Here is a 25,863-nt window from a genome sequence, read left to right on the forward strand (position 1 = left end):
ATCCATGATTGGCATATATGATTTACTGGTAAGACCCTAGTAAAGTGCACTGTGTGTGCACAGGGCCTGTAATTCAAATGCTACTAGTGGGCCTGCAGCACTAATTGTGCCACCCACATGAATGGCCCTGCTAACCTATCTTGGCACGGCAGTGTCTGGGTGGGCAATTTTAAACTGCCATGTCGACCAGCAAGCACACCCACTTGCCAGGCCCAAACCTACCCTTTTATTACATGTAAGGCACCCGTAAAGTTGGCCCAAGGTAGCCCCATGGGCAGGGTGCAGTGTATGTGAAAGGTAGGACACGTACTGGTGTGTTTAACATGTCCTGATAGTGAAATACGCTAATTTTGTTTTTCCCTATTGCAAGGACTATCTCTCTGATAGGTTATCATTCAAGCTGCCTTGTAACATCTTACAAGGGTAACTTTCAATTGGGAAGAGATAGAGATTTGGAGTTTAGGATCTCTAAACTCAGGATTTAAAGAACACATGAAGGTGGCTTTTAACTTGTTTTTTTGAAAATTGCACCTTTAGAAAGTGGGCGTTTTCTTGCTTCACCATCCTGTGCCTCTGCCTACCTGTAGAATCCACGTCTGGTTTAGACTGACAGTTGAGCTGTTTGTGCATTCACTCTAGACAGTCACACAAAGGGAGCGAAGGAGTGCCCTGAATATCCAGATTGCCATCACCATGCTTATGGGCCTCCCTGGGCTAGAGTGGTAGGAGTGTTTGTCACCAACACCTGAATAGGACTGTGTCTGTCCTCACACAAACCTCACTCCAATCCCCTGTAGTGTGTCTGGAGCCAGGTCAGGGTAAGGCAGGATCTGTGCACTACAAAGACTATCCTTTGAAGTATGCCTAATTTAAAGGCGAAAGGGTTACAAGTATTAGCCCTGTAACCCCCACGTTTTAGAGCCCTTCTGGATCAAGAGGAGATTCAGCCAAGAAGAGCTGGAGAAACTGTAGGAGGAGACCTGCCACTCAGCTTGTTGCAGTGTTGTGCTGACCTGCTGCTTGCTGCTTCTGTCTTGGGCAGTGGAAGGACTGGACTTTACTTTCTTATCCCGCTTGTCAAGATTCTCCAAGGACTTGTGTGTTCTTGCCTCCTACTGGAAGTCTCAAGAACATCAAAGACTTCATCTGCGGCTCCTCTGAACTCCTAGGCTGGGAGTTCTGTCCTTCCAAGTTGTCCCAATCCCAGTTCTGGGCCCTTGGATGTGGTTTGCTGCTTCAAGTATTGAAGATTCATGCATCAATCCAGCGCCGTTTTTTTCCACCACAGCAATGCCATGCGGTTGAAAAACCCGCACATTGTCGCGATGAAGCTGAAGAGTCGACGCAGCACCGGTCGTGCGGCTGATCACTGCAGCCAGAGCCTGGAGCACCGTTTCTCCAACACAGGCCCAGCTATGCGGCTCAAGGAATTGATGCATCACCTGCCTGAGGCTGGGAGAATCGAGGCAGCGCCTGTTTCGCCGCTGTATCAACCCAGCGCGCCTGGATTTTCCAAGTATCGCACCTGTGCACCAAGTCTCCAGCAGCGTCAACCCGCAGTTAGAACTGGGGCTGCTTGTCCGTAATTCGACGCATCACTTCTCCTCGCAGTAATGAATCGATGCAACACTTCTCCTGCCGTGCAGCAGAACCGACACCTCCATTCTCCTCAGACTCAGGAATAGACGCATTGCTTGTGTTTCCTGACACTCCCATCCTCTGCGGCTGTGTTTTCTATCTTGGATATTGCTACATCAAAGGTACTCTGTGCTAAAATCAATGCATCTATAGAGTTCTATGGACTAAACTTGCTAAACCTTTAAAAAGTGATCTCTCTGCTTATGTATGCTTGGATTTTGTTTTTTTTGGTCCCGTTTGGTTTACATAAATATTGGTTATTTTTCTAAACTGGTGTGGTGTCAATCTGTACTGTTTTTACAGTGTATTTTATTTACAAATACTTTAATCATTGCCTCTGATATAAGCCTGACTGCTCCTGCCAAGCGGGTGAGCAGGGGTTATCTTGGGTGTGTAACTCCTTTACCCTGACTCGAAGGAAGGGTTCCTACTCTGACAGAGTGCAAAAATATAATCTCCAAATTACAGGTCTGCACTGAGATGCCTCACCCTGGCAGCAGCAGTGTGCATACAAGCATGGGCTTCGTATTCAAATTGAAAACTACTCCTTGGTGGTGAAAAGAATTCATACACACTCCAAATTGCTTGCTTGTTAATTCATCAGAAGATGTATTTGTGCAGATATACCATGCATGGGCAAGAAAGGAGTAGTTTTCGATATAGATATACATCTCAGAGGACAGGATTTGCAATGAGCTCACAATATATCAGTATAGCCTTTGACTGACAGGTGAGGGGGCATTTCCTATTGTCCCGTGTTTAATGCTAGCTATAAAGCTAGATTATCAGATTATTAGCCTACTAGTTTTGAGCGGAGACAATGTCAAGCAGTATCCTTGCATAAATCAGCATTTAATTGTCTGGAAGGTATCCTAGGACTGGATTGAAATCAGAAAGCATAATGTCCACCAAAGAGCCAATGTTCTTGACTGCTGCAGTATTCTATATTTTAGTTGGGCTCAAGCACTGCGTTCTCGGACTAGGCTAATTCCCATGTATGCATCATGCCTCTGAAAATTTGGCATAGTTGCATATTTGTGTCAGCAGAGGCAAACAAATGCACTTTTATTACTGGACTAGGACACCAGGAAAGGATGAAAAGCATACTCAACATACGGAATATCAGATGCTACCATGCACTCCTTCACAACGTGGTTTGTTACAACATGGTTCTTACAAAGCATTGTACCTTTACAATGAGTAGTTTTAGCAACTTGTAATTTAAAATCACCATGCAAAAGTGGTGGTAAGATATATATATATATATATATTATCTACTGGCAGTCGCCAGTAGATAGTTATAGTTAGGACCGTGTTTCCATAGGAAATCTCAAAATTCTATTTTGAATAACTTTGGCGCCGGTTGACGAATCTTCGCGAAATTTTCAAAACTAATCGGGCGCTCCGTTCAGCTCCTACCCTGAAAGTCTCGGGGGGATTCGTCAAGCGGCGGCCGAGAAAAAAGGGGGGTCCCAAAATGCGTTTTCCCAATGCATTTTCCCATAGGACCTTTAGTCGAAGGTACAGCCCGAACGGCTGAACAGAATTACTTGAAATTTGGCAGAGAGGTAGTCCTCAGGTCAGGGATGTGCCTTTTGCATATATGGAGTCAATCTGTTCAGTAGTTCCTGAGAAAATTGCAGTTAAAAGCACATACATATCTATAGCCGCGCACCGTGTGCGAGCGTAATTCTGATTGGTTGTTACATGTCAGTCAACGTTCGAATCGGTCGAAATCAGGAAGTGTCGGCCGCCATTTTGTTTGTTTTCAGTGCGAGAGTGGAAAAGGAAGGTGGCGAACGTGAAAAGGGGGCAGGGTAGAGAGTTCCTGACCCCCTAGCCTTGGTCAGGGGGTCCCTGAAGGACCCGAAGTCAGAAAAAAACATTACATTTTTTTTTTTTTAAATCGCGGGGGTGCGCGCACCGTGAAAAACCATTAAAAAAAAAACATTAATACGTAGCTTATTGAAAAATAAATATAACAAAAAAATTATAATACATACATAACATAGCATTTAAAAAACCGTACAAATTCACTGAAAAAACCATAGGTTTCACGCACGTTATAGTTAGGAATTAGCATTTAAAAAACCTTGCCAATTCACTTAAAAAACCATAGGTTTCACACATGTTATAGTTAGGTGGATATTTCACTCGTAAAAAACCAATGAAATTTCCCCGTTATAGTTAGTTGAGATAACTATAACTCGCGCGACCGCCACTCTATCACAAGGATGATGTCATGAGTGACGCCACTGACCATGTCATGAGTGATGTAATATGTGACGTCATGAGCAGAGGATTGCGGGCGCGCGAGTTATAGTTATCTCAACTAACTATAACGGGGGAATTTCATTGGTTTTTTACGAGTGAAATATCCACCTAACTATAACATGTGTGAAACCCATGGTTTTTTAAGTGAATATATATATATATATATATACACATATACACACACACACACACACACACACACACACACACGCTTGCCTGTCAATCCCCTTTCCGCTTGAAGAAGGCAAGTGCAGACCCAATTCTTTTCCAGTGATTTTATTGTGCTATCACCTTGTCGCCATCTATATATAGGGCCACCAACAAGAGACACTTTGAAAAATGTAAATATCACGAAGCTGTGTTCATTTTCGATTGAACTCTATGCACTAAAGAAGGCCGATGCCAAAATGCATTTGCTTTAAAGAAAGCAAATGAATTACCCCGCGAGTGCTCCGAGTCAGTAGTTGTTGTGGAACAAAGGCGGTAGCACCCCCCCTGCCATTAAAAGCACCCCCCGCGTGTTCCAACTCCCAGGGTGGATCGTGGAGATATATTATCTACTGGCGGTCGCCAGTAGATAGTTATAGTTAGGACCTTGTTTCCATAGGAAATCCGCAACATTCTATTTGGAATAACTTTTGCGTCCATTGACGAGTCCTCGTGAAAATTTCAAAATAGGTGGGGCGCTCCGCTCCTTCCCTGAAAGTCTCGGGTGACTTCGTCAAGCGGGGGCTGAGAAAAAGGGGGGGGGGTCCCAAAACGCGTTTTCCCCATGCATTTTCCCATAGGACCTTTAGCCCGCGCTACAGCCCGAACGGCTGAACAGAAAACCTTGAAATTTGGCAGAGAGGTAGTCCTCAGGTCAGGGATGTGCCTTTTGCAGGTCTGGTGTAAATCTGTTCAGTATTTTCTGAGAAAATTGCATTTAAAAGCATATATATATCTATAGGCGCGCACCGTGCGCGTACGGTAAGCGCACCCTGCCGTGCGCGAGCGCAATTTTGATTGGTTGTTAGATCTTAGTAAACATTCGAATCGGTCGAAACCAGGAAGTGTCGGCCGCCATTTTGTCTCTCGCAGTTCGAAGGAGGTGAAAAATAAAGGTGGAGAACATGAAAAGGGGGCAGGGTGGACAGTTCCTGACCCCCTAGCCATTGTCAGGGGGTCCCCAAAGGACCCCCAAGGGCCATAAATGTTACCCTTACCGTGCGCGCACGGTAGAAACGGGAAAATTACGCAAACGGCGTAACGTGGGCGCACCGTGCGCGCACGGTGCAAAACCTTAAAAAAAATTAATAAATACATAACTTAGCATTTAAAAAACCGTACAAATTCACTGAAAAAACCATAGGTTTCACACATGTTATAGTTAGGAATTAGCATTTAAAAAATCTTGCAAATTCACTTAAAAAACCATAGGTTTCACACATGTTATAGTTAGCTGGACATTTCCCTCGTAAAAAACCAATGAAATTCCCCCGTTATAGTTAGTAAAGGGAACTATAACTCACGCGACCGCAATCCACTGCTGATGACGTCAGATATTACATCACTGATGACATATGTGTCTTTCTGTAAAATAAATATTTATTAAATATGTATAGCTAAAGGTTAAAGGAAAGAAAAATGGGTAAATAAGTGAATAAATACAGTGATGTAATATCTGACGTCATCAGCAGTGGATTGCGGTCGCGTGAGTTATAGTTCCCTTTACTAACTATAACGGGGGAATTTCATTTGTTTTTTACGAGGGAAATGTCCAGCTAACTATAACATGTGTGAAACCTATGGTTTTTTAAGTGAATATATATATCATCAAATTCACTTAGAATACTGAAAACGCACTCGCAGGCTCATTAAGTTTCCCAATCTTCTTTATTTTCAAAAAAGGAACCCAGGTTGAAGAAACAATCGACGTGTTTCGTTATTGCCTGATAACTTGATCATTATATATATATATATATATATATATATATATATATATATATCTCCCACTCAAAAAGGCAAAATTATGTGCACTCTCAGGAAATGCAAGACTCTGTACTCGTAAGTGTTCACCTCCGTGTTTATTCACAACGCGTTTCACTTCCGAAGAAGCTTGATCACGTGAATGTGGCAACCAATGTGGGAAACATATGAAGGCAAATCGTCATGAGCATAGACATAGGACTTGCACACAATGATAGGCAGACATGCTGTAGTGGTATAAATTGCAAGTAAGTACATCCTAAATGTAGGCACCACGGTGTTTCAATTTAGGCTGAATCCCATACAATGCATAAATACTGCAAAGTACAAATCACGGAGTGCGATGATGTGACAAGAATATTAATACAATAAAATGTCCAACATGTTTATGCTGCGATCTGCCAAACTAAAGTAAAACCTGCATGAAAACTACAGTCTAAATCCCTGTTCAGAAAATCCACCGCAGGTAACTGTATCCTACATGCCCTCAGCAGTCACCCTGATACCCTTAAGTGGAGTATTCTATATGGGGAACTGCTGAGGGCAAAGAGGAACTGCAACACAGAAGCAGCTTACCAACTTGAGAGCACTATCATCACTGAGCGCTTCATAGAGCGTGGGTACCCTAAATGGGTACTGAAGAAGGCCTCTGAGAGAGCCAATCTGGTAGACAGGGCAGTAACCATCTCAGACAAACCAGAGCAGGACACTGACAGTGTAGAGAGTCAAGCAAGAATGATCATGACTTACAGTTCTGACGCTGAGAACATCAAAAGAATTGTGACCAGGAATTGGGATATCCTCAAGAGTGACAATGTCATAGGTAACAGCATCCCTGACAGACCGAGCATTACATACAGAAGATGTAGTAACATCAGAGACATGCTAGTACATAGTGACATTACCATCTACCCACAGAGAAACCAACATGGCCTCAAGGGTTTTAATCCTTGCGGCCACTGCAAAGCATGCAACAACAGTATTTCTTAGAAGCTGGTTACATACAATGATATCAGAAAAGATCTGACCCAATTCCGAACGTGCAGCACCACCTATGTCATATATGCAATCGAGTGCTGTTGCAAGCTGTGGTAGATTGGCAGCACTACATGTATGGCGAAAAAACGCATTCTAGAACACAGCAGGGCCATCACCAACATCGACCCCAAGTACCCCGTGGCAAGACATTTCAGGGACAAACATTTCTCCAACACCAGAGAAATGAGTTTTCTTATCTTAGAACACATTGACAAACACCCTAAAGGTGGCAACAGAGCTCTCACTTTACTACAGACAGAATCTAGGTATATTATAGACTTTCAAACCAAGACCCCAGGAGGTCTGAATCAAGAAGAAGAACGATCGATACACCTTAAAGAGTAACTCTGTTGGATGTATATGCTGTACCTCCTCTTACCTGATCGTCTTTCCATGACAACATCCACTGTAAAATAATCCTCTTCTTTTTCTGATTTCTCTCTGTACGCTCTATCTCCCTCTTGGTTTTATCTACGTTCACTCTTTATTTCCTTCTTCCTATTCTGTGACTTACATCTTATTCAGTAAGAGCTTATTTTTTGATCTAACCTAATCTTACAGTTACGTGTATGCTGTTACAGGGTCAGAGGATCCTGTTTTTAATCATTTTTCTTTTTCTTGTCTCACAGGAGGAAAGGAAGGGGTCCACTCACCAGTACTCACCAGCACGGGCCACCTAACCTTTTTTCTTCCCTATGGTTACAAGGGCACATCGTCACATCACTACATGTCGGTAACGTGTTTTGTGCATTTCAGTCATGATTTTGGTACTAGGACTATACGACCAGCTGGACATTTTTCAGGCACTTGCCACTGACACACGTTATACCCGGCTTTTGAATTACTCATGCTTTTTTGTATTTGATCATATAAGTGGGTTTTTATTATGGACTGCATTGTGCTTATATCACTACATGCTTCTGGGTTTATGTGCGTTCTATTGCTTTATGAACAATAGATTGAATGTGACTTGGGTCAGCTGACACCCTACACTAGCCCTGGTCCCTTGCCACCATGGCATTCATTATGAGTTGTATACATTTCACTCTCTTCAAGATTTCCTATTTTACTCCTCATGCGCTGACACGCGCATTATGTCAGGACACATACACATACCTGGCCTGACCCATTGCCACCATGGCATTCATTCAGGCCTGCATATACATGTCCGCAGACATTGTCTACATTTCCCTGCATGTGCCGATACATGCACATTGACAGGACACTTGCATATTTCACCCGATGCTCCAGCCAGTGCGACTGAAACCAGTAGTTATGCACAGGGCTCTGTTCATCAACTCATACGCCGCAGCGCAACCCAGACTCCTGTTCTGTTACCTTGGCAACAGCCGGCGCTTACAACTTTGACACACATTGATTTGACAATAGAAGCATGCGCTCCCAGCAGCCGCGTTAGCGCACATTCCGGCAGACTTATGCCTCTTCTTAAATTCCGTTCCATCAAGGATTTAGACTGTAGTTTTCATGCAGGTTTTACTTTACTTTGGCAGATCGCAGCATAAACATGTTGGACAATTTATTGTATTAATAATCTTGTCACACCATCGCACTCCGTGATTTGCACTTTGCAGTATTTATGCACTGTATGGGATTCAACCTAAATTGAAACACCGTGGTGCCTACATTTAAGATGTACTTACTTGCAATTTATACCACTAAAGCATATCTGCCTATCATTGTGTGCAAGTCCTAGGTCTATGCTCATGACGATTTGCCTTCATATGTTTCCCACATTGTTGCCACATTCACGTGATCAAGCTTCTTCGGAAGTGAAACACGTTGTGAATAAACACGGAGGTGAACACTTACGAGTACAGAGTCTTGCATTTCCTGGGAGCGCACATAATTATGCATTTTTGAGTGGGATTTCTACAGCTGGTTTGCTTCGCCGGCGTGCACGCCACTCTCCATGGGTCCGTATATATATATATATATATATATATATATATATATATATATATATATATTACCTACTGGCGGTCGCCAGTAGGTAGTTATAGTTAGGACCCTGTTTCCATAGGAAATCCGCAACATTCTATTTGGAATAACTTTGGCGCCGGTCGACGAATCCTCGCGAAATTTTCAAAATAGGTGGGGCGCTACGCTCCGCTCCTACCCTGAAAGTCTCGGGGGGATTCGTCAAGCGGGGGCTGAGATAAAAGGGGGGTCCCAAAACGCGTTTTTCCCATGCATTTTTCCATAGGACCTTTAGACACAGCTACAGCCCGAACGGCTTAACAGAATTACTTGAAATTTGGCAGCGAGGTAGTCCTCAGGTCAAGGAAGTGCCTTTTGTAGGTTTGGTGTAAATCTGTTCAGTAGATTCTGAGAAAATAGCCTTTAAATCAATATATATCTGAGCCAGCTTACGGTGCGCTTACGGTGCGCTTACCGTACGCGTACGGTGACGTGCGCGATTCTGATTGGCTCTTAGATCTTAGTAAACATTCGAATCGGTCGAAACCAGGAAGCGGCGGCCGCCATTTTGTGTATTTCACTCAGAAAAAAAAGGGTGATAACTTGAAAAGGGGGCAAGGAAGAGAGTTATAGACCCCCTAACATTTGTATTTGTAAGGGGGTCAAAGAAGGACAGAAAAGTACAAAGAAAACATTTATTGATTTTAAAAAAAATCGCGGGGTACGCGTACGGTAAAAGAAAATAAAAAAAGAAATGAAATGCAGATTTAAGTGTTTAGATATTAGGGGGCTCTAAAAAGAGCCGTTGTGTTTATGAAGTGATTTTTTAGTGGTACCTACAAGTAAGTACCGATGCAGAGTCTAGGGATCAAGAGGAAGACTCTGTTCCCTTCATCAGTGAAGTGTACACCATCTCCTCTATAAATGTCTTGCATGTCGTAACGCAAGTTGTTGTGGTAAATGGAACCCATACCATAGTCACGGAGGAAAGCAGAAACAGATTTGTTGACGTGCTTCCTTGCTTTGTCAATCTGTGGACAAAAATGATTGGACCAGTTCCATTTTTGCCTTTGGCATATGTTAGAAAACACAAAGGCAGTTTTAGGGAAAAGTGAAAACAGTTGTGCAAAGGTGTCCTTCATAAGCATTTCCAGACCTACCCCAGTCAAAGTGCCTAGGTCATTGCCACCACTGTGCACTATTATGAGGTCAGGGTGTTGGATTTCCATGAAGGATTTCACCAATGGCATCAATTGGTGCCACTTTAACCCTCTCTGACCAATCCATTTAATGACTACATTTGGCAAAGCAAGGTCTCTCACCATATCTGTTTTCTCTGCATACTTTTCACTCCAGAAGACATAGCTGTGCCCTACAATCCACACTGTGAACATCTTCAAAGGAGAACTGGATGCACTCAGGAGGTGTAATTCAGTAGAATGGTAAAAAGAAATGAAAGACAGTTTGGAAATGGAGGCATACATATTTTTTTTTATAAAAAAAAGAACTGATTGGCTGTTTCATACCATTCTAGAATAAAAACTAGGCTGTATGTGTAAATTTATAGAAGCATGTTTTGTATTGGTACAGAAAAATGTGTTACCAAAGAACGGTACTATGGATTTGCTGTTAGGTTTGAAAAGTCAAGCACTCCTGCTCTTTGGAAATGAAACATTGTGTGGCGAACTTCTGACCTAACTCCACACAGCAGTGTTCCATGAGCTGTTGCTATGGTAGCAGGCAGAAGTCAAGTTGGGGGAAGGGTACTAGGCAGAAGTCAAGCTGGGGGAAGGGTACTTTTGGAAAAGGGTTGGTTTTCAACCAATAGAAATGTGTGATTACATTTGAAAAAAAGGGGGAAGCACTGAGATTTGAAATTAACATGTATATGTGTGGAAAAAGAGAGGGAAAGTTTGCCATTATCTGGTTCTGCTGAGAGGAGAGAGGTGTACAGAACAGAGATCCTGGCTCTGATAATCTGCTGTTTGAGTGCCACATTTCTTTTACAATTAACTAATTTTAACGGTGAGTTTAGAGTTTGAGAGGGGATGTATATGGTAAATTAAGAAATGAATAATAGAATTGGAATTCCTTTTGTTGAAGTTGTGTTTATTATTTTCTGTTTTGGGAGAAATTTAAATGTGAGGAACATGTAAAATAATATGGACTATGTTTTCACGAAAAATTAAGGTGTACTGGTAAAAATAAGGAATACTTTAAGGGTTTGAGGTTGCACTCAGTAATGCAAATACATTCAGCATCAGTAAGGCTGGTTGCCCTTGCTGGAGTGTAGTGAGTCACCCAGGTTACACATGTTGCTGGTCTCAGAAAGCTGTTTGGTATTGCTCTGGTGATTTTACATTTGCATTAGATGGAAAGGGGGAGGTATTTTTTTATGCAGAAGCAGACTCTTAGCACACAGCCAGCTGGTTATCCTGTGGAATCATGGATAGTATTCACAACCGAGTGGGGTTTGAGGTTTCAGTTAGTAATGCAAATACATTCAGCATCACTAAGGCTGGTTGCCCTTGCTGGAGTGTAGTCAGTCACCCAGGTTACACATGGTGCTGGTTTCAAAAAGCAGTTTGGACATGTGCTGTTTTCAGAATCTGAAAAGTGGATTCAAAATGTGTCAGTCTGTAAAAGTGTTTATCACTTGCCAAAAAAAAGAGTAGTAAGTGTGCTTTCAAATTGGCAAAGAAATTTCGTTTTGTGACTAATATGAAAACATGACTCTGTGTGCAAATAGGAATTACAGGCAGAGATTTATTGCGTATTGCTCTGGTGATTTTACATTTGCATTAGATGTAAAGGGGGAGCCATTTTTTTGTATGCAGAAGCAGACTCTTAGCACACAGCCAGCTGCTTATCCTGTGGAATCATGCATAGTATTCACAACCGAGTGGGGTTTGAGGTTTCAGTCAGTAATGCAAATACATTCAGCATCACTAAGGCCGGTTGCCCTTGCTGGAGTGTAGTCAGTCACCCAGGTTACACATGGTGCTGGTCTGAAAAAGCAGTTTGGACATGTGCTTTTATCAGAATCTGAAAAGTGGATTCATAATGTGTCAGTCTGTAAAAGTGTTTATCACTTGCCAAAAAAAAGAGTAGTAAGTGTGCTTTCAAATTGGCAAAGAAATTTCGTTTTGTGACTAATGTGAAAACATGACTCTGTGTGTAAATAGGAATTACAGGCAGAGATTTATTGCGTATTGCTCTGGTGATTTTACATTTGCATTAGATGGAAAGGGGGAGCCATTTTTTTGTATGCAGAAGCAGACTCTTAGCACACAGCCAGCTGCTTATCCTGTGGAATCATGCATAGTATTCACAACCGAGTGGGGTTTGAGGTTTCAGTCAGTAATGCAAATACATTCAGCATCACTAAGGCTGGTTGCCCTTGCTGGAGTGTAGTCAGTCACCCAGGTTACACATGTTGCTGGTCTCAGAAAGGTGTTTGGTATTGCTCTGGTGATTTTACATTTGCAATAGATGGAAAGGGGGAGCTATTTTTTTATGCAGAAGCAGACTCTTAGCACACACCCAGCTGCTTATCCTGTGGAATCAAGCACAGTATTCACAACCGAGTGGGGTTTGAGGTTGCAGTCAGTAATGCAAATACATTCAGCATCACTAAGGCTGGTTGCCCTTGCTGGAGTGTAGTCAGTCACCCAGGTTACACATGTTGCTGGTCTGAAAATGTTGTTTGGACATGTGCTTTTTTAAGAATCTAAAAAGTGGATTCATAATGTGTCAGACTGTAAAAGTGTTTATCACTTGCCAAAAAAAAGAGTAGTAAGTGTGCTTTCAAATTGGCAAAGAAATTGCGAATTCTGACTAATATGTAAACATGACTCTGTGTACAAAGAGGATTTACAGGCAGAGATTTATTGCGTATTGCTCTGGTGATTTTACATTTGCATTAGATGGAAAGGGGGACCTATTTTTTTTGTGCAGAAGCAAACTCTTAGCACACACCAGCTGTTTATCCTGTGGAAACATGCACAGTATTCACAACCGAGTGGGGTTTGAGGTTTTAATCAGTAATGCAAATACATTCAGCATCACTAAGGCTGGTTGCCCTTGCTGGAGTGTAGTCAGTCACCCAGGTTACACATGTTGCTGGTCTGAAAAAGCTGTTTGGACATGTGCTGTTTTCAGAATCTGAAAAGTGGATTCAAAATGTGTCAGACTGTAAAAGTACTTATCACTTGCCAAAAAAGTAGTAGAAAGTATGCTTTGCAATTGGCAAAGAAATTTCGTTTTCTGCCTAATTTCAAAGCATGACTCTGTGTGCACACAGGAATTGTTTTTAGATATTTAATTTGTGAAGGTGTTATTGTGATTTTCATTTATAGGAAAGGGGTTTATAGTATTTTAAGATTTCAAAAGATGATAAAAAATGTAGTAATATATTTAAATAAAATAAAGGAATTTTTTTTTAGTTTTTTTCAGGTATTGCTGAAGAGCAGTGAACAAAATTTAAGATGCCTACAAAATCCAGACTAAAGAAAGACCACAAAAAAAACCTATATTTGAAGACAACTGGAGGACCTAAGTTAGTTGGAGATGCTCATGTTGGGAAAAAGAACAAATCTTCTGGCAAGCAGACAAAAGATTTTTTAAAGAACATCTTCAAAAAAAGGAAAAATGTACAAAATGTCTGTACTGGAAAGAATGTTTTCAATAGAAAAAAACAGGAAAAATTTGAGAATTTAGTTAATGCAAATATACCTTCTGCAACAATAAAGATTAACTTAAACAGAAAAACAGCGTTTAAAGAGATACGTAGAAAAATGTTTCAGAGAAGAGTTATGTCCAATTTGATAAAGGATGTGAAGAAATATAAGCAAAAGGCAAAATATTACAAGAGAAAAAAAGAAATTGAAGCCATTGCAGCAAAGGCATTAGAATTAAAAAGGAAACTATTCATTTTAATTTTGAATAGGATGCGTACATTAGATAAAATGGTTAATGTACTGAAATCACAAAGCAAAAGGAAAAGAGTAGTGAACAGAACAAACTTTTGTAAAGTGTTTTTAGGAAAATGGATGCATAGTTCAAGAAGTGAACCTTTTTTTAATGAAGAGAGTTATTTTCAAAGTAATAGTTTGCTGCATGCAGTTGACACCAGAGGTCGTGCTTATGAAGTGAAAAATGGTTGCATAATGGAGAAGGAGATAATGGTTCCAAGAGATGAGGTACAAGTGATGGCGGATGAGGCTATGGGGAGACGTCCTAAAGCCCCAGTGTACACTTGGAATTGTAGTAGTATTTGCACTGTGCGTCAGGAATCTATTGATAAATTTCGTGAGTTTCTAAGAGAATATAGTAAAAAAAAGTGTAAAACAGAAGATAAAGGTGCTTCAAAGTCTAGATCCATGCAGAGTGAGAGAATACTGGTTTGCAGGGTCATTCTCTGGCTTGTCTATCTAGAAAAGTGTGTAATAGTGTTTTCCATCATTTTAGGATGCTGGCTGTTCATCATACTGAAATGAGAAAGTTTGTGAGACGGTTGTATTTTGCTCAAAGTCCAGCAATAAAGTTAGATGAATTGAATAGGGCTCTGTTCCGTGGATCGGTATCAGATGTAGAGAAGGTTGTTGATGAAATTCAGTTTTGTTACTTTGGTCCTGAACAAAACAGTGCAGAAAAGGACACAGTAAATGAGGAAGAAGTGGAAGAGAATGTAGAACCCTCTGTAAGTAAGACATTTAATGATCACATAACAAAATTTGCAATAATCTCTAATGAAAGACCAATTATTACTTGTATTTGTTGCCGCAGAACTCATTATAGAAAACAAACTAGGAATGTTGATCTCTACAGAAAGAGTGAAAATGAAGATAATTATAAGTGGAAGGATTTTGCCACATATATATTTCTAGAAAATTGTTTTGAATTGGGTGAAGATCAGCGTATTTGTAAATACTGTTACAACAAGTTAGAGGAAAATAGAATGCCGACCAGAGCTGTACATAATAATTTAGAATTGGATGCTATTCCTGCTGAACTTTCTGAATTAAATACATATGAGTCTATACTTATTCAATGTGTTCATCCGTTCCAGACCATAGTACGTATGGAGCCCAAAACTGGTAAATTACCTCCTTCAGATTTACTGAGAGGTTTAAAAGGTAGAGTGGTGTATTTGCCCTTGGATTTGAAAAAAAATATGGAAACTATTGATGCGGATACTTTGGAAACTGAACCATTAGTTATTCTGGTTAATGGTGTACCTACAAAGAATAAGAAGATTTCGCAGGAGCTGGTAGATGTACGGAAAGTACAAAGAGCAAATTTGTATTTGAAAAGGAATAACAAATGGTATGAATCAATTTATATAGAAGAAGAAGAAGATTTACAAGAAGACACAGAAACACCAACTGGACAAATTGAAAAAGTGGACAAGTCAAAGGAAGAAGAAATTTATGAACATTTTAGCATACATCCTCTTCATTCAAAAGAAGTTATGGGAGACAATATTGATCTGTTTCAGATGAAGAAAGCAAAAGGAACTCCCATGAGTGTATGGGAGGAGAGCTTGGAAGCTCGATGTTTTCCCCAGCTGTTTCCTAAAGGAAAAGGAGGACGATACGATGAACGTCCAGAACAGATTCCAGCTTCTGAGTATCGGACTACAAGACTATATGCTGAAGATCCCAGATTTCGACAAAGTATTCCTTATTTGTTCCATCTTTTATTTGAAAGCGACTTGTCTGCACTATCTTATGCAGTAAATCACATTTTAAAAAGTGGAGTACATTTACAAAATGTGTCTGCTAAGGATTTTATGGAGAAAGTGCAGCACCGAGATGATCATTTGGAAACACAACTGATCAATCTGATGGCTTGTCAGCGTGGGACAAATGAATATTGGTACCGACGCCATGGTGAATTAAAATGCATGTTACGAAATTTAGGAACACCAACATGGTTCCTTACCCTAAGCTGTGCTGAGTACGCTTGGGATGATTTACTGGATTTTCTACGAGAGGCAAATTCAAACATTAAAAACATCGAATACAAGACAGCAGGAGAACTGTGCTCATTGGATCCGGTTAATGTTTGCAGATATTTCAATCATAGATTTGAGGCTATGATGTCCTTCATCTGCAATAAAAAAAATCCACCTCTAGGAGAAGTAGTGGATTTCTTTTGGAGAAAAGAGTACCAGGCAAGAGGTGCTCCTCATATTCATATGCTGTTGTGGATCAAGGATGCCCCAAAGTTTGGAACAGATACTGATGAAGCAGTGTTATCTTACATTGAAGAATATGCAACATGTGCTATACCAAAAAGCACAGAAGAGAAAAAGTTAAAGGAGCAAGTTTTACGTTTCCAAAGTCATCGGTGTGGAAAATACTGTCGACGGAAATACAAGAGCACAGATAAATACTACACTAAATGTCGATTTGGATTTCCTAGACCTGTTCTTTCAAATGGAAGAGTAAACAGTTTTATGTCATCTGTGAGACATACTATCACAAGAAAATGACCTAAGAATACCTACAACCTAAAAAGAAAAGAAGAATCAAAAAATATAAATGACTACAACCCAGTCATTTTATCCATGTGGAATGCTAACATGGATATACAGTATGTAGCTGACAATTCCATTGCTGTTGCTCGATATGTAACGTCTTACATTACTAAATCTGAATAAACTGAATTGAAAGAAATGTGGGAAGAGATTTCTCACGAGAAGACTGTCAGTAAGAAGCTGTACAGTTTCAGTTTAAAGATGTTATCGCATCGAGAAATTGGATCCTACGAATGTTCAGATAGGTTATCTTCTGCAAGTCTCTACTCGAAATCAAGAAGAATAATTTGGGCAAGTTTAGGCCTTGCAGCAATGAGAAATCGGGTACTGAAATCTGGTGGAGAAATTGAATATTTGGCCGAGAATGACCCAGAAAGTACAAATATTTTGAAATCAAACATGTTGGACACATATTATCCCAAGAGAAGTCAACATCTAGAGAACATGTGTCTCTATGAAGTGCTGCAGAACTACATTTATTCACGGAAAGCCGCAGAAGACATCAAAAATGGAAAATATAAAGTCATTGGTGAGGAAGGATGTTTGGTGAAGCAAACAAAAGGAAGTTTGATAAATCACCGGAAGCTGAGTTGCGACACTACTGACAAAAAGGAATTATACTACTTGGCTCTTTTACAGCTGTTTAAACCATGGCGTTCAGAGGATGAACTACTGGGAGAATTTCAAAGCTATGAAGATTCATTTAATGCTTGCAAAGACAGCATACAATGCAATACATTCACAACTTATCTGCAAATGTTAAATGAAGAAATTGAACAGGAAACTACAATTGCAGCAGAAGTAGCTAGAGACAGTTCTCAGGACAGCCAAAGTTCAGGAACACTCAGTCAAGATCCCCTAGGACAACCAATCGTTGAAAATGAAGCATCAATAGCCATGAATGAAGTGGAAACGGCTATTAATCAAGCTCAAGAAGAATTTATAGACTTACAAAATTTGGAAAGACAACTGAACGAAGAGCAGCAACAAATTTATGAAGAGATCAGAAACAAAATTGATCACGGATTTCTACATGAAAAAAAGAGTGCTCGTGCACATCATTTCATCCAATCAGGATGTATGTAAGCGGACAAGCTGGAACTGGAAAAAGTTTCCTAATAAAAGTCATCAGAAGCTACCTACAGCAAAAAACGGATTCTACTTTGTCTTGTGTGGTTACTGCTCCAACTGGGTTAGCAGCATATAACATAAAAGGAATCACCTTACATCGTTTGCTAATGTTACCAGTGGAGCATGAGAACAAAATACAATACAACAAGCTAACTGGAGAAGCATGCTTGGAAGTTTCAAGAGTATTGAAGAAGATGCAAGTTCTCATTATTGAGGAGGTGAGCATGGTATCAAACTTAATGCTTGCCTTTGTGCATTTAAGAATGCAGCAAATTCTAAGGACAGACTATGACATGTTATTTGGTGGAAAACATGTCATAGTTTTTGGGGATCTTCTACAGCTTACTCCAGTTAAAGGACAACCAGTGTTTAATACTGTGACACATGAAGACACAAAGAAGTCATTGGGAAGCATCTGTAATGCAAATATTTGGTCATTCTTGGAGTACAAGGAACTTACTACTAATATGAGGCAAGCAAACGATGAAGAATATGGAAGTATTCTGAAAGATATCAGGATTGGACTACTCACAGAAGTTGGCAAAAAAGCATTACAGAGTCGGCTGCTACATAATTTATTTCCAAAGGAAGAAATAGTTGCAGAGAAGATATACAAGAACATTGCAGAAAAGAAAAGTGTCATCTGCTTAATGCCAACTCTACGTGAATGCTCAATATTCAATGAGGAGCTTTTAAAATTGGAAAAGGAAGATATCAGGAAATTGGAAGCAGTGGACAAAATTGAGGATGGAAGAATTACTATCACATTAACAGGCACACTGAAAAATAAATTGGATTCACTAGAGAAGAACATTTCCAAAACAGCTGGATTAGAAAAAAATCTATATGTTTGCATGAACTGTAGAGTATTTTTAAGGAGAAATTTGGATGTTGAAAAAGGTTTAGTTAATGGAGCTATGGGAAGAGTTGTGGGTTTTATTAATTATCAGAAAAAAGATGGAATTGAATGTTTAAAAATAAAATTTGATCAGATAGAAGAAGTTAAAGATATTTGTCGTTGTTCAGTTCGTTTCATGCTTGTGAAAGACTTATATGTACGTAGGAAGCAGTTTCCGTTTTCTCTAGCATATGCTGTAACTATTCACAAGTCTCAAGGATTGACTGTAGATTGTGCTTTTGTGAACATTGGTTCAACTGTGTTCAAAGAAGGTATGGCTTATGTAGCTTTGTCACGAGTGAAAACATTATCTGGTTTATTCATGATAGACTTTGATGACTCAAAAGTTAGTGCTGATACAAATTGTGTAAAGGAGTATAATAGATTAAGAAGAACCTATGCTCCTCATTTAGGTCAGTATCCTGTGTTGGAGAAACGTGTAGTTTCTCGTAAAAGGAGAAATGAGAATATCTGTAATGAAGATGTAGAGAGGAGGAAAAAAAAGAGGAGTGATGTAATTGCAAGCAAAAAGAAAAAGGAAAATGAAGAAGAGGTTGTAGGATGTCATTTTGAAAATAGCTCTGGTGTCAACTGCTACGCTAATGTAGTGCTGAATGTTGCATTTTATCTGGAAAGTGTGCAAGAGCAGATAATAGTAAATCAGGGAAAAAGATTCTGTTCTGAGTTGAGTCTCCTTTTTCAAAAGCTGAGTAATGATAAAACTCAAATAGAAAGTGCTACTGAAATTAGAAAACTTTTAGATGTATGTTCAGGACGAACACAGTTTTCTCAAAATGTACAGCAGGACGCACAGGAATTCTTGATGTTTTTTCTTCAGGTACTGGAAGAAGAAGGGGTTCCCATTGAAAATTTGTTTGGTCTCTCTTATAAATGGGAACATAGTTGTGAAAACTGTTATAATATATGTGGCTCTAATGTTGATTCTGAAAGGTTTATTTATTTAACATTGCCAGAAAGTAAAACAGTCACTTTTGCTAAATTAGTTAAAGATGCTAATCATAGCATGGAATGCAGTGAGTGTAAATCTGAAATGTTTTCAACGTTAATTTTAAAGGAATACGGACAATATGTAATTTTAATGATGCAACCATGTAAAGCTGATGGGTCAAAATTAGATACTTTAATAAAGAAGTTTACAGGACAGCAATTATCAATTTCAGGAAAAACTTTTTTAACAGTTGCAATAATTTTCCATGAAGGACCTACTGTTACTTCTGGACATTACACAGTTTATCTTAAATGTGAAAAAGGCTGGACACTGTGTAATGATTCAAAATTGATTTTCAAGCAACGTTTGCCTTTTGATTTAGCAAATTCCTATCTAATCTTCCTGAAACCAAAATTTTAGAGAGACTTGGCAAGATCTGTACAAAACAATTTTACCATTTTATTGGATTACCATTGGAATTTTCAAAACAAATGATTTTACAAATTATCATTTGGCCTAATGGAAAGGTAACCAATTGTAATGTGGACTTTTTAAATTTTTAATGAAACTTTGGAAAACCAAAAATTTAGACAAAATCGGTAACATCTGCACAATTTAAATTTTGGAATGTTATTGGATTGCCATTGGAAATTTATTCAAAAAAGATTTTTAAAATTACTATTTGGCCATGAGGAAAGGTAAACAATTGTATTGTGGACTTATTTAATTATTAATTAATCTTTCGGAAACCAAAATGTTACAGAGAATCGGTGAGATCTGTACAATTTAAACTTTGGAATTTTATTGGATTAACATTGGAAATTTAATCAAAAAAGAATTTTAAAATTACTATTTGGCCTAAAGGAAATGGAACCACATGTATTGTGGAGTTATTTGAGATGTAATATTTTTGGGATTATACTTCTGAAACAAAAATGTCAGACGGTATTTTAAAGAAATAAGTATTGATATTAGATGATATTTTTTAAGAATATTATGCATTTCTATAATGTTATGTTTAAGTTAAAAGAGATTCTGGGCTTTTTTAAAACAATCTTTGAGATTGTTATTTTTTTTTGCCCGCTGTTAAATGATGAATGCAATTGCTTTCACAATTTATAGTGAAATGCAATATATTCTGAAAACAGCAAAAAAAAAGGCAAAAATTTTTTGGGGCAAATATGTAAATATGTGTACTGTATTATAAAATGTTTTATTAAATATTAATACTTTTTTCTTTTTTTTCAGATTGAGATAGAAAATTTTCAAAAACTTGAACCATTTTTAAAGCAATTAAAATTAAATTTAAATTAATAAATAATTTTTTTCCACTTCTCCACAATCACATTTTCAGTTTTTCATTGTAGTCTCTCAAGGACCTTGTAATGTGATAATTGATTATTAGTTTAAAAAAAAAAAAAAATTACGCGTACCGTACGCGTACGGTAAAAAAAAAAAAAAAAAAAAGTTTAAAAAAAATATATTAAAAAAAGTTAAAAGGTAAGGTTGGCTCTTAAAAGAGCCGTTGTGTTCATGCAGGGACAGAGGAAAGAAAGAATGGGAATATTAGTCGGTACGACAAATGTGCTGATCTATTAAATTGTTCACTAGGGCAACACTGGTCTCCCTATGACAAATTAGATCATGACAAGTGGCGCACCAAATTAAAACCCTCGCAAACCGATGGTTGGTTTCCAGAGGACGAGAAAAAGGAGATGCTCCCCCCACAGATGAAGGGCTCAGCTGACCTACCGAAGATGGACTCGGCCCTGCAGATGATGGACCAGGCTGAGCTGCTGTGGATGTGCTTGGTTGACTTACTGAAGGGTTACCTTCAGTATGTCGAGCATGTGTCCTACCGTGTACATCTTGAAGGTGTCTCAACATGGTGTGATTCCCGAAGGAATACTTCTTGTTGGGATTCCCTCTTGAAAGTACACGGCCACAAAGCTTACAAGTCACTAAGGGTGCATTTACCTTTTTCTTGTCCTCTGGAAAAGAAAAATACTCCCATATGAAAGAGCTCTTTTGTTTCCTCCTTCTCTGCCTCAAGGTAGTGCTGCTAGCCTCACTCTCAGAAGAGTTCTGCTGTTCTGCCATCGTATCACAAAGACAACTCAGCTCCTTCTCCTAAGGGATCACAAGCAGAAATGAGGGGAATGGGTGTGGTGTAGGAGAGTTCTAGAACTGAAAGTAGTTTCAACCAATCAAAAGTTGTGTTTCATGATCACATGACCCACCGTGCGCGTACGTTACGCTTACGGAGCGCTTACGGTAAAAGTACGCATGCGCGTAAAAAAGACACGCGTACGCGAGCATGCGCAAAACAGGCACGCCCCTTCACTTCCGCGTAACATGCGCGTGCAGCGTACGGGTTACACGCTGCGCGCGCGTGACGTACGTCTACGCAAATTGCGTAAATGAACGCAAACAGCGTAGAAATCTAACGTAATGAAAGCAAACGTGCGCTTACCGTACGCGCACGTTAAAAAAATAAAAAAATAAAAATAAAAAAAGGGGGAAAAAAAACACTATGTTATACTAATAAATCTTACCTGTTTAGTTTAAAAAAAAAGGTAAAAAAAAAATATATTGTAGAATTTTTAAAATTTAACCATAGTCTTTAAAAAAGGATAGAAAATTAAAATAAAAATATGATAAAAAAATTGAAGAAAAAAAAAAAATAAGAATTAGCATTTAAAAAACCTTGCAAATTCAATGAAAAAACCAAAGGTTTCACACATGTTATAGTTAGCTGGACATTTCACTCGTAAAAAACCAATGAAATTCCCCCGTTATAGTTAGTTCAGCTAACTATAACTCGCGCGCCCGCAATGCACTACTGATGACGTCACATATTACATCACTCATGACATGGTCACTGACATCACTCATGACATCACTGATGACATCTCAAATGACATCACTGATGACATCACTGATGACATCTTCCTTGTGATAGAGTGGCAGACCTCCTCTTCCCCTAATATAACCTTTGATACACACATTCAAAAATAGAGACTAAAATTTTTAAAACAATGGACATATCAATACCAGTTACAAGAACCTCTTAAGTAATTCTAAGAACCACATACACATCCACTCATTCACCAACAGTCCTATACAGTCACTCATACATGCACTCACTCATCATATGTACTCATACACCTATACATCCTGTTACACAATGCCACTCATCCATAGAGTTACTCACACATACTCACTCATGCTAATAAAGAAACAAACATACATTTATTAGCTTATACAGTTATACACACACCACCACACTTACTTCTACGGAAACTTACACATACTTAGTCTTTTAAACAATCACTTATAGAAACACATACTTATTCATACAGGAACTCTTTCAATCTCTCACTCTCACATATACTCACTTATATACACCAATAGTCACATATACTAGTTTAATAGATATGTAGTTACTCATAAAGATACTATTGAGACAGTCATTCACTCACTAACACACCCATACACACACTCATCCACCCATACAGTCCTGCACACATGCTGTCTTCAACACATACAAAGAGTGAATCACTCATTCATGCACCTATGCACTACATAATACCCCCCACCGAACCATACAGACACTCAGACTGATACTCAAAAAAACAACTAATAACCTATATAGACACCCATGAAGCTACTCACCAACCCATGCAGCCACTTATACACACAGTGAGAGACTGATACAGATATTTTCATATTTAAACATTACTCAGTAAGCCATGTATTCAGTATGATACACTTAATCAGTCAGTTACACAATAAATTTTTCAAAAACAAAGCATCCATTTAGACACTTATATACCCATTTATTCTTTTATTGACCTTGAGATATACATATATAAAACATATTTAATTTTCAGAAAAACACACATTCACTGGATGATGTCATCAGTGATGTCATTTGAGATGTCATCAGTGATGTCAGTGACCATGTCATTGCGGGCGCGCGAGTTATAGTTAGCTGAACTAACTATAACGGGGGAATTTCATTGGTTTTTTACGAGTGAAATGTCCAGCTAACTATAACATGTGTGAAACCTTTGGTTTTTTCATTGAATTTGCAAGGTTTTTTAAATGCTAATTCCTAACTATAACGTGTGTGAAACCCATGGTTTTTTCAGTGAATTTGCAAGGTTTTTTAAATGCTAATTCCTAACTATAACGTGTGTGAAACCCATGGTTTTTTCAGTGAATTTATATATATATATATATCTCTATCTATCTATCTATCTATCTATCTATCTATCTATCTATCTATCTATCTATCTATCTACTGGCGTTTGCCAGTAGATAGTTATAGTTAGGACCTATTTTCCATAGGAAATCCACAACATTCTATTTGGAATAACGTTGGCGCTGGTTGACAAATCCTCGCGAAATTTTCCAAACATTTGGCCAGCTCCGCTCCTACCCTGAAAGTTTTGCGGTGATCCGTCAAGCGGGGGCCGAGAAAAAAGGGGGTCCCAAAACGCTTTTTCCCCATGCAATTTCCCATAGGATCTGTTGTCGCAGCTACAGCCCGAACCGCTGAACGGAATTACACCAAATTTGGCAAAGAGGTAGTCCTCAGTTCGGACTCGTGCCTATTGCATATATGGTGTGAATCTGTTCAGTAGTTCCTGAGAAAATTAGGGTAAAAAAGTTAGTGATATCTATGGCCACGGAGGATCCGCGACCGTACCCGCACCGTAAGCGCACCCTCCCCGAACCGAGCACGCACCCGCACGATCGCGCGCTGAATGCTAATTGGCTGTCGAGTGTCTCTCTACATTCGAAACCAGGAACTGTTGGCGGCCATTTTCTGCCTCGGTAGAAGCGAGGCTGAAGATGCAAGGGGAATAAGTGTGTAAAACATATAAAGGGGGCAGAGTGGAAATACTCTGATCCTCTAGAGGTGCTTAGGGGGTCCCAGAAGGACCCCATTTCTTTTTTTATTTATTTTTTTAAACGGGGAAATGCGCGCACGGTGCGCGTATCCTATCGCGTTGGATGCACGGATTCTCTTGCGGTGGGTGCGCGGATCCACGGCAACGTTTTTTGAAAAACGACAAGAAATCATTGGTTATATGACAACTTTCTACACTGAAAGGTAGGGTGTATATTTCTGTTTTTTAAAGGTATGATTGTTATTGGTTAACAAAAACAGATCGTAAGGAATATTATACATGATAAACGGTTATGTTGAAAAATCAAGCACACTTCCTGTCTTGTATAGGAACATTGTGTGCTGAACTTGGGAGCTCAGTGCAGTGTTCCATGACCTGTTTCTATGGTAACAGGTAGAAGGCAGATTGGGGGAAGGGTTGAAATGTATTTCAGTTGGAAAGGGTTGAAATGTTTAACCAATAGAAATGTGTGTTTGTTTTTGAGTTTATGTGCGAAGGATTGTGATTTGATGTTTACATGCATATGTGTGGAAAATGAAAGGGAAACTTTTCCATTCTTTGCTTTTGCTGAGAGGTGCACAGTGCAGAGATTCTGTAAAAGAAAATATGGTGAGTGATTGATATACTTCTTAATCTACAAAAGAACTTGAAAGACGAGTTATTTAATTGTGAGGGGATGTATGTAGACTATTTTGATTTTAATCAGACTAATGTATTTCTCCTGCTAAAGTGTAGGGAGTACTTTTTTTCTCTACAATGTGTGTGCATGTAGAAACCATTCTGTGATAAGCATTTGTGTTTTTCATGTGTTTGTAGACAGATAACTGTGCTGTTTTTATATTTTGGTAGAATTAGAAACCAGTCATTGTTTATGAATTTGTGAAATGAGTTATGTTATGTTTCTATACTAAAATGTAGTACTACTTCTAGATGAAGAAATGTGTTTTGGTATAGTGCAAGGGATAGTGTTGTTTGTCTAGAATCACACAGTGAGTCTGTGTGCATTTGGGAACCACTGTGAAAGAAGCATTTGGTAACATCGTGTACTTGCTGACAGATAACTGTTTTAACCTGTCATTTTGTGAAGTTTTAGTAGCATTAGAAGACAGTTATGGCTTATGATTTGATTAAATGAGTCAGGCTTTGACAGAAAAGTGCAGTCCTGAAATATGTAGATTGTGTGCAGTTCCCTTACCAGTTGCACTGTAGTGAATGAGTTTTGGTAAACTCCTAGGGATAGTGGTGCATGTCCAGAATCACAGTGTGAGTTAGTGTGTACTTGGGATCAGTGTGAGAGAAGCATTTGGTGATATCATGTATTTGCTTACAGATAACTTTTTTAAAACCTGTCATGTTGTGAAGTTTTAGCAGCATTAGAATCCAGTCTTTGCTTATGCGTTGATTAAATGAGTCATGCTTTGACACGGATGTGCTGTACTTAAATATGTACCATTAACTCTTCCAGACTAGTGAATGAGTTTTGGTAAAATCCTAGGATAGTGTTGCTTGTCTAAAATCACACTGTGAGTCTGTGTGCATTTGGGTAAGGATTGTGAGAGAAGCATTT

The 25,863-nt window shown here is 39.1% G+C and overlaps 1 protein-coding gene across 1 annotated transcript in view; it reads right to left on the reverse strand.

The window, feature by feature from the left end:
- Positions 1-25,863, reverse strand: part of LOC146785901 (protein phosphatase inhibitor 2-like) — a 142,614-nt gene that overhangs the window by 18,949 nt on the left and 97,802 nt on the right. The gene's annotated exons all lie outside the window — the stretch shown is intronic.

The sequence above is a fragment of the Triturus cristatus genome, chromosome 11 (genome assembly GCF_964204655.1).
Source record: "Triturus cristatus chromosome 11, aTriCri1.1, whole genome shotgun sequence".
In the NCBI taxonomy this organism is placed as follows: Eukaryota; Metazoa; Chordata; class Amphibia; order Caudata; family Salamandridae; genus Triturus; species Triturus cristatus.